A 10,248-nucleotide genomic window follows, 5' to 3' on the forward strand; every position below is an offset into this window, starting at 1 on the left:
CTCGCTTTACTGGGCCTCCAAATTCTACAGCCGGCAGGAAGCTGCAGGCTAAGGCAGCGGCAAAGGCAGGAAAGGTCCCCACAAGGAATGCCGACAAAAGAATGCTAGCGGCTTTCCAGGGTATAGCGTCCCAGTTTGGTATCCCTCTCGCCCATGAAAAAAAGGTTGGCCCAGCACCATCCTATTCCTCTCCAAAGAGCAGTTGCCCTTTGAATGGGAGCCTGCTCAATTGGGCTGAGTCCGCTGACCAATTCCTAAGCCACAGTTGTTGCCTAGCGGTCAGACCCATCATCATCTGCTTGGCCTCTGTTCTAATCAAGCAGTATAAAGTATCTGCCAAAAGGCTGCCCCTGATTCCAGGCGGGCCCGAGAACCCTCGTTTTCCCGATTCCGGCTGGGACTGTTGAATCCAGCGTATCATAGCCCATGCTTCACATCCTCCACAAACCTCTGTCTGTAGCGAGAGGCCTGCTAGCTCAAAGGATCTTTTTAGCAACGTTCCTACTTTTCTGTCCTGTGTGTCTATTAATGCTGACCCTCCCTCTAACTCGGAGGGTCATCTTATGTGTAACTGCCTCCACCAGGGCATCCACCTTGGGCATTCTAAATAATCTGTCTCTTTCTTCTCGTTGTATAGGAGAGAGAAGTGCATTCATGGACCTTCTGATCCTGAAGGTAGCATCTGGCACCTCCCGTTCTGTCGTAATCGTATCCCTAATGGCAGCGTTCAGAGGAAAGGCCTTTTCAGGCTTCTAAATCCCTGCTGTTAGGGTGCTTTGAAAAGGTTTTTCTCTATGAACCTGGCATCGCTGCATTGTGAAAGTACAACTGAATAAACTCTAGAATTATTGAAGGCTGCTGATAGATGTTGTGTGAATGTAAGCCGGCTAGGAAAATATTATGAAAACAGTCATTGGTTTAGAAATTAGAGGTGAAATTCATTTCCAAAAGAACTGATCCTGTTTTTACTGTATGGTAACTCGTTCTCTCCATAAGATATATCTTATTATATTATAGGCTCGTGTTTAATAAATAGGATTTTTCTCCTCAAGCTGCTGGCTGAATGTTCCTGATCTCCTTCCTCCAGCCATTCACTCTGTCCGCTGAGGGACGCCAGTGACCTCGTGCGCAAGACATCTCTATCTTTTGTTAACCGGGGTCTCTTTGGGAGAGGGTCCCAATTCCCTGGGACATCAGTCAATGGATCCTGTCCCTGGTATTCTCCGGGGTCTCCATGTTCGTTAGTTCCTTCATTTTGCAATACGCTTTATGCATTAATCATATAAATTCAGTAGAGAATTCCTGTGTTGCCTCTTTAGAAGATGCCTTCTGTTCTGTTTTTTTTTTTCCTGGGTCTCCCTTAGACTCTTCAGGCATCTGCTGTGCCTGGTCCAAGCCTGACACTGTGGCTCAGAATCCCCCTTGTACTCCCTTGTAAGTAGCTTTGCTCCAGCACCTCGCCCTTCATCTTGGTCGCATCCAAATTACCTTTCTCCAGGGGCGATTGACTGACACTTCCCCTCTCTGTCTGCTCTGCCAGCAAGCTTTCCCCATCACAGGTTACACAAAAGGAGCCCACCACACTGTTCTGTCGGCGGGCCAAAACCAGCAGAACCGGGGACCCCTGGCATTGCAATCTCTGCTTCTGCCGACTGCTCCTTTCTTCTCTGCTTTAAATGGCAGGCACTTATCAGTGTATTCTTCTTTTGTAGAAATTGAATAAACAGATTTAAATATAAATGACAGGCACTGGAAAGCAAACTCTTCTCTTTTGCCCCTTCTCCTATCCAGTGGTCCCCGGTTCTGCTGGTTTGGGCTGCCCTGGGAGTAGGAAGATCAATCACCCTGACCTTCCTCCCCCAACCTGGTCCCAACTTTTCCTGGGGAGATCGACCTGAACAGGTTGTCCCAGACTCTTCTTTTCTACTTTTTTTTTTTTTGCAGCCCCCAATGTCCAAAATCTGTTGGAGGCAGAGAACTATTGATGTGTTCCTTGGCGGCACCAGACTATATAGGGGAAAGCATTAGCTCAAGTTTGCTCGTCCTCTGCCTCCATCTGCTGGTGGGAGGACCAATCCCAAGTGTCTGGACTGGTCTAGTTGGATGACAATTTTTATGGCCGTTCTGAAATTTGCCAGGCTTTGGTTCATGTAAAAGTGTGCACATAACCCTGTTACAGGTGGACTTTTACACAAATTGCAGAGGGGCATTCTGGAGGGCACAGTTGGAACTTACACACATATGGGTAGATTTTAAACCTGGCGTGCGCACATGTACGCCTGATTTTATAACGTAGGCGCGCTCATGTTATAAAATCAGGGGTCGGCGTGCACAAGGGGGTGCACAATTATGCAACTTGCGCACGCTGAGCCGCATTGCCTTCCCCCGTTCCCTTCCTCCTAACCTGATCTTCCCACCCCTTCCCCTAACCTTTCCTCCCCCTAGCCCGTTCTCTAACCCTCTCCCCCAAATTTTTTGTTTACCTTTTGCGCCTGCCTCCAAAGTTGGGCGCGCCGGCCGACTGCCAGCGCGCGATCCCAAGCCCAGCGGCAAATGGGCCGCTGTGCCTGGAGCATCTGCCCCCTTCCCACCCCTTTAGTAAATCCTCCGGATTTACGTGCGTAACCTTTTTAAAATCCGGCCCGTAATTGTTATTTGAATAAGTATGCACGTAAGTTACTCCTTCCAAAGCAGGGGTGTTAATGTAACATGATTTTCTATGGCTGCAATCTCAGGCATTCATACGCAGATGTTCAAAGTGAACCCACACATGTAAGTTTACTTTAAAAAATGTATACACAGACTTTACCACTATTTGGGGAGTTGTAAAACTGTGCTCTAAACTCTGGAGGTTTAATCTTTATTTTTTTTTTTGCCTAGATTCTTTAATAAAAATGCATTACCATCTAATCCGATAATTATATTTCTTGTCAACATTTTGTGTTATGATTTAAATGTGTGAAAATTATATAAATAATAAAAACAAGAACTGGGGGGAGAGAGGGAAGGAGAGAGAACGTGAATCAGAAATGGGAGCAAGAGAGGAGTATCTGGGGCAGGGAATGGGTATTCCGGGCTTGATGGGAGGGGGGAGAGAGAGAGAATACAGAAGCAAGGAGGAGATACCGGAGGACAGGGATTTTTTTTTTTTAGGACCAAGGCTGGGGGGATGGGAGAGAAGTTGGAGAGGGAAATCCCATTTCTCATTTCCCCTCTCTACCCAACAGAAATCACCTTTCACACAACCCTATACTCACCTTTTCTGTTAATCAAATGTTCCCTTCTCACACAAACAATTGACTCTGTTTTTATTCTTTTTCTTTATTGGCGTTTATATACTGCTCTCTTCCATATATCTCAAGAAAGATATCGCAGAATTAGAAAAGGTACAGAGAAGGGCAACCAAGATGATAAAGGGGATGGGACGATTCCCCTTTGAAGAAAGGCTAAAGAGGGTTTTTTCCAGCTGCTGCTGGCACAGTATCACACTTCACACAGAAGTGCACCTGCAAGAACAAGGTAGGTGACACAGTAGAAGAACACACGCGAGCAATACATTTGGCAAAAAATACAAAACAGTAATGCTAGGAACAAAAAAACCAAGAAGAAAAGAAATTAAACCTTTCCACATGCTCCCTGGCGAGGAAAACTAAGAAATTACATCTGAAAGCCTCGAGCTTATTATTTGGGGATCTTTAAACAGCAGTGAGGTCAGACACCAGACGGGCAGCACCCGGGGCTGTGAGTTGTATCACTGACATACGGGCAACACCGGTCATGACTGGGGCCACAAACTCCCCCCTTGTGAGAGAAGTAAATAATCTGGAGCCAAGCGATTCTATAATGAAAAGGCAGGCAACTGCCTCAGTTCAGAGCTGATTGCTTCAAATGCTATTTCATGTCCGTGAGACATTATTTCCAAAAGGGCTTGTACGCGACGGGTTTTCGTAGAGAAAATACCGTCTGGAATACGGGTAAAAAAATGGGATAGAACCTAAATAGAATGACCCACAGATTCTGCTTCAGTCACAGGCGATGTCCAATTACGTATATCATAAGCCTCCTGGAGATCCCTCTTCCGATGTGAATGTGAAATGTCAGAGAAGCTGTTGTGTATTTTTACTGGAGGATGTGTGAAAGCTAAGTAACATGTACCACGCCAACTTCTGGGCAAAAGCTTTCTAAGCTTTGGTACCACAAATGAAATATTGACCCACTAGGGCAGTCATACCATGGGAAGCAACACCTTTAGTAATATCTAGATGGTCATTAAAAAAAACCAGCAAAAGGGGTTAAGTGTGAAAATATCATTTCTCCGTCTAAATTTGGGGCTGTGTCATTACAATCCCTCTTGGTTCTAAAAGAAATGCGACCAGTAGAGTTAGGAATAAAATGCCAACAAAAGCCTAATTTAGTGGTACCTTTATGGGCATCTCCAGCCATTAGGGTAAGACACCATACAACTTTGGGATGAATTATCCCCCAAAAAAAGAACCACTACCCCAATTAGAGAAACAAGCATAAGCCTTGGTAGTGTAAATTGCCCATTTAATGTTAGTTTCAGACAAGGAGGAAAGCATAGACCAGGGTATATTAATGAGAGCACGTTGAGCTGGGATCAGTGGGTAAGCTGAATAAATCATTCCGGCATTAATAGAAAAAAAGCATGCTTTATACATACCCAACATTCGGGAACATGAAAAGTCGAGGTTAGATTGATGACATACTTGATAACACTGTTTTTCAGAAAGTAAAGCATCTACAGAGGTAGTTACACAAAATAACACAAGTGAAACACAGAGAAACGTCTTTCAAAATTGCAGTACAATCAAAATAAATAAATGGCAATCTTAAAAAAGGAGCAAAAAGGCAATAAAGCAAAAAAAAAAAAAAAAAAAGAGAGAGAAAAAAATGCAAGGCCAAAATTGATCACTGCCCATGTGGAGCAAATGGACAGGGGCGAATATCTGATAAATGAGTCCAAGTTGAGTCTCCGGCAAGTGTGGCAGCGCTAGGAATCACAGTCTCAATCTGGAAAGGTCCTGTATAAATGGGATCCTTCCAAATTTTGTGTGTAAAGTTCTTTCACTAGACAAGGTCCCCCATGTCACGACTTCAGCATCTCTTAGGGAAAAACTGGTATGTGTGAGACAATACAAGAAGATCATGGACATACTGAAGTATCTTAGCTCCCGGGGATAATTGTGTCAGCTGAAAGAGAAAACTGGAACTAGAATACATGAAATTATAAATGCTAAAAATCATTTGTAATTTTGAATCTTTAAATTTAAAACCATCCAGGAAATGTTACTGTATGATTAACTATAACTACAAACACCTAGAAAACCGGCACGTGATACATCTGGCATCATTAGGATATGACATCATTTTAATTAATAAACTACTTTATCATTGATTATATATATATTTTTTTACAATTGTTTAATTAAATAGCTCTTTTCTTTTATTTATTTTTCTTCTTTACGTATTACCATGCCATAACTCGCTCCAGCGGCGATCCGGGAAACTACAGACCGGTTAGCCTGACTTCAGTGCCAGCAAAAATAGTGGAAAGTGTTCTAAACATCAAAATACACTGTATCATCTGGCTCACCTTCATCCACATGTTTATTTACGCCTTCAAAAAATATAGCAAATTTGTGAGGCAAGACTTCCCTTGGCAAAATCCATGTTGGCTTTGTCCCATTAAACTATGCTTATTTATATGTGCAGCAATTTTGTTCTTTATGAGAGTTTGTACCATTTTGTCTGGAACAGACATCAGACTCACTGGTCTGTAATTTCCTGGATCCCCCTTTGATCCCTTTTTAAAAATTGGTGTTACATTGGCAACCTTCTAGTCTTCAAGTACCATAGATGATGTTATTGATAGTTTACAAATTTCAAATAGCAGGTCTCCAATTTCATTTCTTAGTTCTTTCAGCACTCTGGGATGTATACCATCTGGTCCAGGTGATTTGCTACTCTAGTTCGTCAATTTACCCTAATTCATCTTCCAGGTTCACTGAGATTTGTTTCAGTTCCTCTGAATCATCACCTTTGAATATCATTTCTGGCATGGGTATGTCTCTTACATCTTCCTCAGGGGCAGATTTTAAAACCTGCACGCGGGTGCAGATTTGTTCGCGTATCCCGGCGCAAACAAATCTATGCCCGATTTTATAACATGCGCGTGCATGTTATAAAATCCAGGGTCGGCGCGCGCAACGGGATACACAATTGTGCAACTTGCGCACGCCGAGCTGCGCAGCCTGCCTCCGTTCCCTCCGAGGACGCTCCGAAATCGGAGCGGCCTCGGAGGGAACTTTCCTTCTGTCCCCCCCCCGCACCTTCCCCTCCCTAACCTGCCCCCCAGCCCTACCTAGAACCTCCCCTTACCTTTGTTGAAGATGTTACACGCGCCAGCCGACAGCTGGCCCGTGAGCCCGGGCACAGTGGCAAATGGCCACTATGCCTGGAGGCTCAGGCCCCACCCCGCCTCCCGGACCACCCCGGACTGCCCCTTTTTGCAAGCTCCGGGACATACGTGCGTTCTGGGGCTTGCGCGCGCCGCTGAGCCTATGCAAGATAGGCTCGGCGCGCACAGGGGCAGCTTTTCGAGGGTTACGCTCGTATCTTACGCGCGTAACCCTTTGAAAATCTGCCCCTCAGTGAATACTGAAGCAAATGATTAATTTAGTCACTCTGCTATGGCTTTGTCATCCCTGTGTGCTCCTTTTACCCCTTGATCATCTAATGGTCCAACTGACTCCTTTGCAGGATTTTTACCTCAAATGTACCTGAAAAAGTTTTTATTATGAGTTTTTGCTTCCACGGCAAGCTTCTTTTCAAATTCTCTCTCTGCCTTCCTTATCAATGCTTTGCATCAGACTTGCCAGTGTTTAGATGGTTGTGATGGCACCACTTAACGGCGATACATAAAAGCTGTTAAATAAATAAAATAACTCCTCTCCCTCTTCCACACACACACACACACTCATGCACACACACACACACGCACACACATGCTCACTCTCACCATTCATCCACATGAATTCATTCTCATACACACATGCACACTCATTCACACTTCTCCCTCTTCCGCACACACACGCACACTCATTCTCTCTCCTCACCTCAATCCACAGTAACCAGAGCAGCCTCCTCTTTTCCCAGACCTGCAGAACCGTGCTCCTCTTCTTCCTTCTGTAGCAAGGGGCCCATGCTGTCCCCGTTTCATTTTCCCTGTGTGCGCCCGATGCTGCTGTGTCTGCTCCTGGGAGCCAATTCTGCCCATTTCTTGCTCCCCACAAGGAAGGCTGACACTTTTGCTCTGCTTCCTCTTGCCAAATGGGGGCTGCTGCTCCTCCTCCTGCCATGTGAGGAGGGGGGGGGGGGTCGACATTCCTCCTCCTGCTTCAGGCCTGCATTGATCCGGCCACTTTTTTATCCAGGGCTGCCTTTTGCAACTTTTTGGGGGGTGTTGGCTCAGAGTCCCAGCAATTTGTTCAAAATTACAGTCTCCGGGCCAAACACAAAGAGCTCTCAGGTATGTTCTCCAAACACACCCTTCCGTTCTATCGCCCTACAAACCCCAAAGGGAAGAGAGCATCCTTCTGGGTTTCAGAGGATGTTCAGTGCGCCAGCAACATGTCTAGATGCACCTGGAAATCCTTTTTAATCAGGCCAATGGCATCCAATGCAAGCAGGACTATTTCTGTATCTTTCTGCCTCATTTTCTTGGGCTCTGACTGCATCATTTGATACTTCAGGATCTTCTCTCTCTCTCTTCATATAATCCACAGAATAGTTTCCGGGAATTGACACCTCTATCAGCAATGCTGTTCTTGTGCTTTTCTCCTTTATCACACAATATCTGGTTTTCTTGCATTGAGCTTTTTATCTCTTGAAATATGAATGTCACAAGTCATCACAATTTATTTTGAGAATAACATAAGAACATGCCATACTGGGTCAGACCAAGGGTCCATCAAGCCCAGCATCCTGTTTTTATCAGTGGCCAAGCCAGGGCACAAGTACCTAGCAAGATCCAAAAAACAGTACATAGCTCCCAAGCTACTGATGCCCAGAGAAAAATAGTGGCTTTCCAGCTGGCTAATAACAATTTAAGGACTTTTCCTCCAGGAACTTGTTCAGATGGGTTTTAAACCCAGTAACTGCCTTTATGACATCCTCCAGGATTGAATTCTGGAGCTTAATTATACATTGAGGGGAAAATATTTTCTCTGATTTGTTTTAAATGTGCTACTTAGTAACTTCATGGAGTGTCCCCTGGGTCTTAATATTTTAGAAGAGTAAACAACCAATTTGCATTTATCCATTCCACTCACTCATGATTTCTTAGGTCTCTGTCATATCTCCCCTCAGGTGTCCTCTTCTCCAAGCTGAAAAACTTTAACCTCTTTAACCTTTTCTTACAAGGGAGCCACTTATCATTTTGGTCTCCCTTTTCTTTACTTTTTCTAGATCTGCTATGTTCTTTATTCTCTGCAGTTCTCTCTGGCTCATAACCCCCGTGCTTTTCTGCTACAGTGATCTTATGTTTACACAGCTTCCAGGGAACGAGCCACACCATCTGCACACAGGCCTTCTGACATCAACACTCGACAGCCAGAGATGTTGCTGATTCTGTTCTACAAAATCTGCCTTTATCCATTTTATCTGTTTTGTTTTTGTTTATTTTTTCGCTCAGGGTAAGGTTTCCAAATGGGTTGATATCGTGCATCCCTTGACAGGAATGAACCTCACTCGTAAGCCAGGGGTATGTTGGTTCTGATCCCAGTCTCTCAAATTCACTGCACACTAATACTTGCATCGTGCCAAAGAGAACTTCCTTTGGGAGTTCATAGGGTGTTATATGCACAGGAAGCAGGTTTAGATGCCCCTGGAAGCTCTTTTTAATCACACCAATGGCACCCAGTACAATTGGGACTGTTTTTGTATCCTTCTGCCCCATGATCTGGATCTCTGCCTGAATCATTTGATACTCCTGGATCTTCTCTCTCTCTCTCTCTCCATATGATCCATAGAAGAGTCACTTGGTACTGACACGTCTACCAGCAATGCAGGTCTTGTGTTTTTCTCCTTTACCACCATATCCAGTTTTCTTGAACTGAGCTATTTATCTGTTGGGATCTGGCTGTACCAGGTAAACTTAGACTGTGAGCCCTCTGGGGACAGTGAAATTGCCGGCAGCACCTGAATGTAATCTGCTTTGAAGTGCCAAAAAGTGGAATATAAATCAAATGAATAAATAAATCACAGCTTCATTCTCTAGGGGTTGTGATCCCAGTGCTTTCCTGGTACAGTGATGTCACAGTGTTTATACAATTTCCATTGATTAAAAAAATATATGTGCACAGGCTTTCTAACATCAGCAGCTCTTGACATCCAGCAACGAGGTATGTAACTGTTTCTACTTCTTTTTTCTTTTTTACAGAATCTGGAATTATCTGTTTTACTTTTTTTTTCTATGCTGGCTGAGAACCACCTTGTCCATAGTCCTTGTGCTGCAATGATCGATCTTTCATCTTCAGGTCTAAGCTCACTTATCCTTAACCATTTCTAAGTCTGATCTTCATCCACGTGAGGTTTCTGAAGAAACTCTCTGCATTTCCCACTATTATCTGGGCTTTTGCCAATTGATTTTTCATGTCTGCTGGTCAGATTCCTTAAAGAGATTTTTTTTTCTCGTTTTTCTTTTGTTTTGGTTGCCACTTTCCAAAAATGTGCTGGTACATTCTCAGTCATTCCTTCCACTAACTGAAATCCATGCTTAAGGATGAAGAGCAAATATGGCTGTTTATTTTCATACTTCAATTATACATACTTTAATACTTTGTGAGGATTAGTGTCTGTTGATGTGTTAGGTATGCTTTAAGGCCTATAATTGCAGTTCTATATGAATAATCTGTTTCTTTAAGGCCAATACTGCCTTCGGCTCTTGGGGTTTATATAATCTCATTATATACTGATTCTGATTAGCTGATATGCATATACACTCAAGGCTGGATTTTAAAAGGCCTGCGTGCATAAAATCTGGGGTTTACGCTTGTGGCCGGGCCTTACGCGCGCCGTGCAAATTTTCAAAGGGGCCCGGCCACAGGCGTAAACCCCAGTACACGCACAAGTGCCGGGCCTCTTCAAAGGGTTGGGCTGGGGGGGGGGGCGTGTTCTGCGTGGGGTGGGACAGAGGTCGGCCGGGACAGCGACCATTTGCCACTGTCC

This window comes from Rhinatrema bivittatum, chromosome 2, assembly GCF_901001135.1.
Source record: "Rhinatrema bivittatum chromosome 2, aRhiBiv1.1, whole genome shotgun sequence".
In the NCBI taxonomy this organism is placed as follows: Eukaryota; Metazoa; Chordata; class Amphibia; order Gymnophiona; family Rhinatrematidae; genus Rhinatrema; species Rhinatrema bivittatum.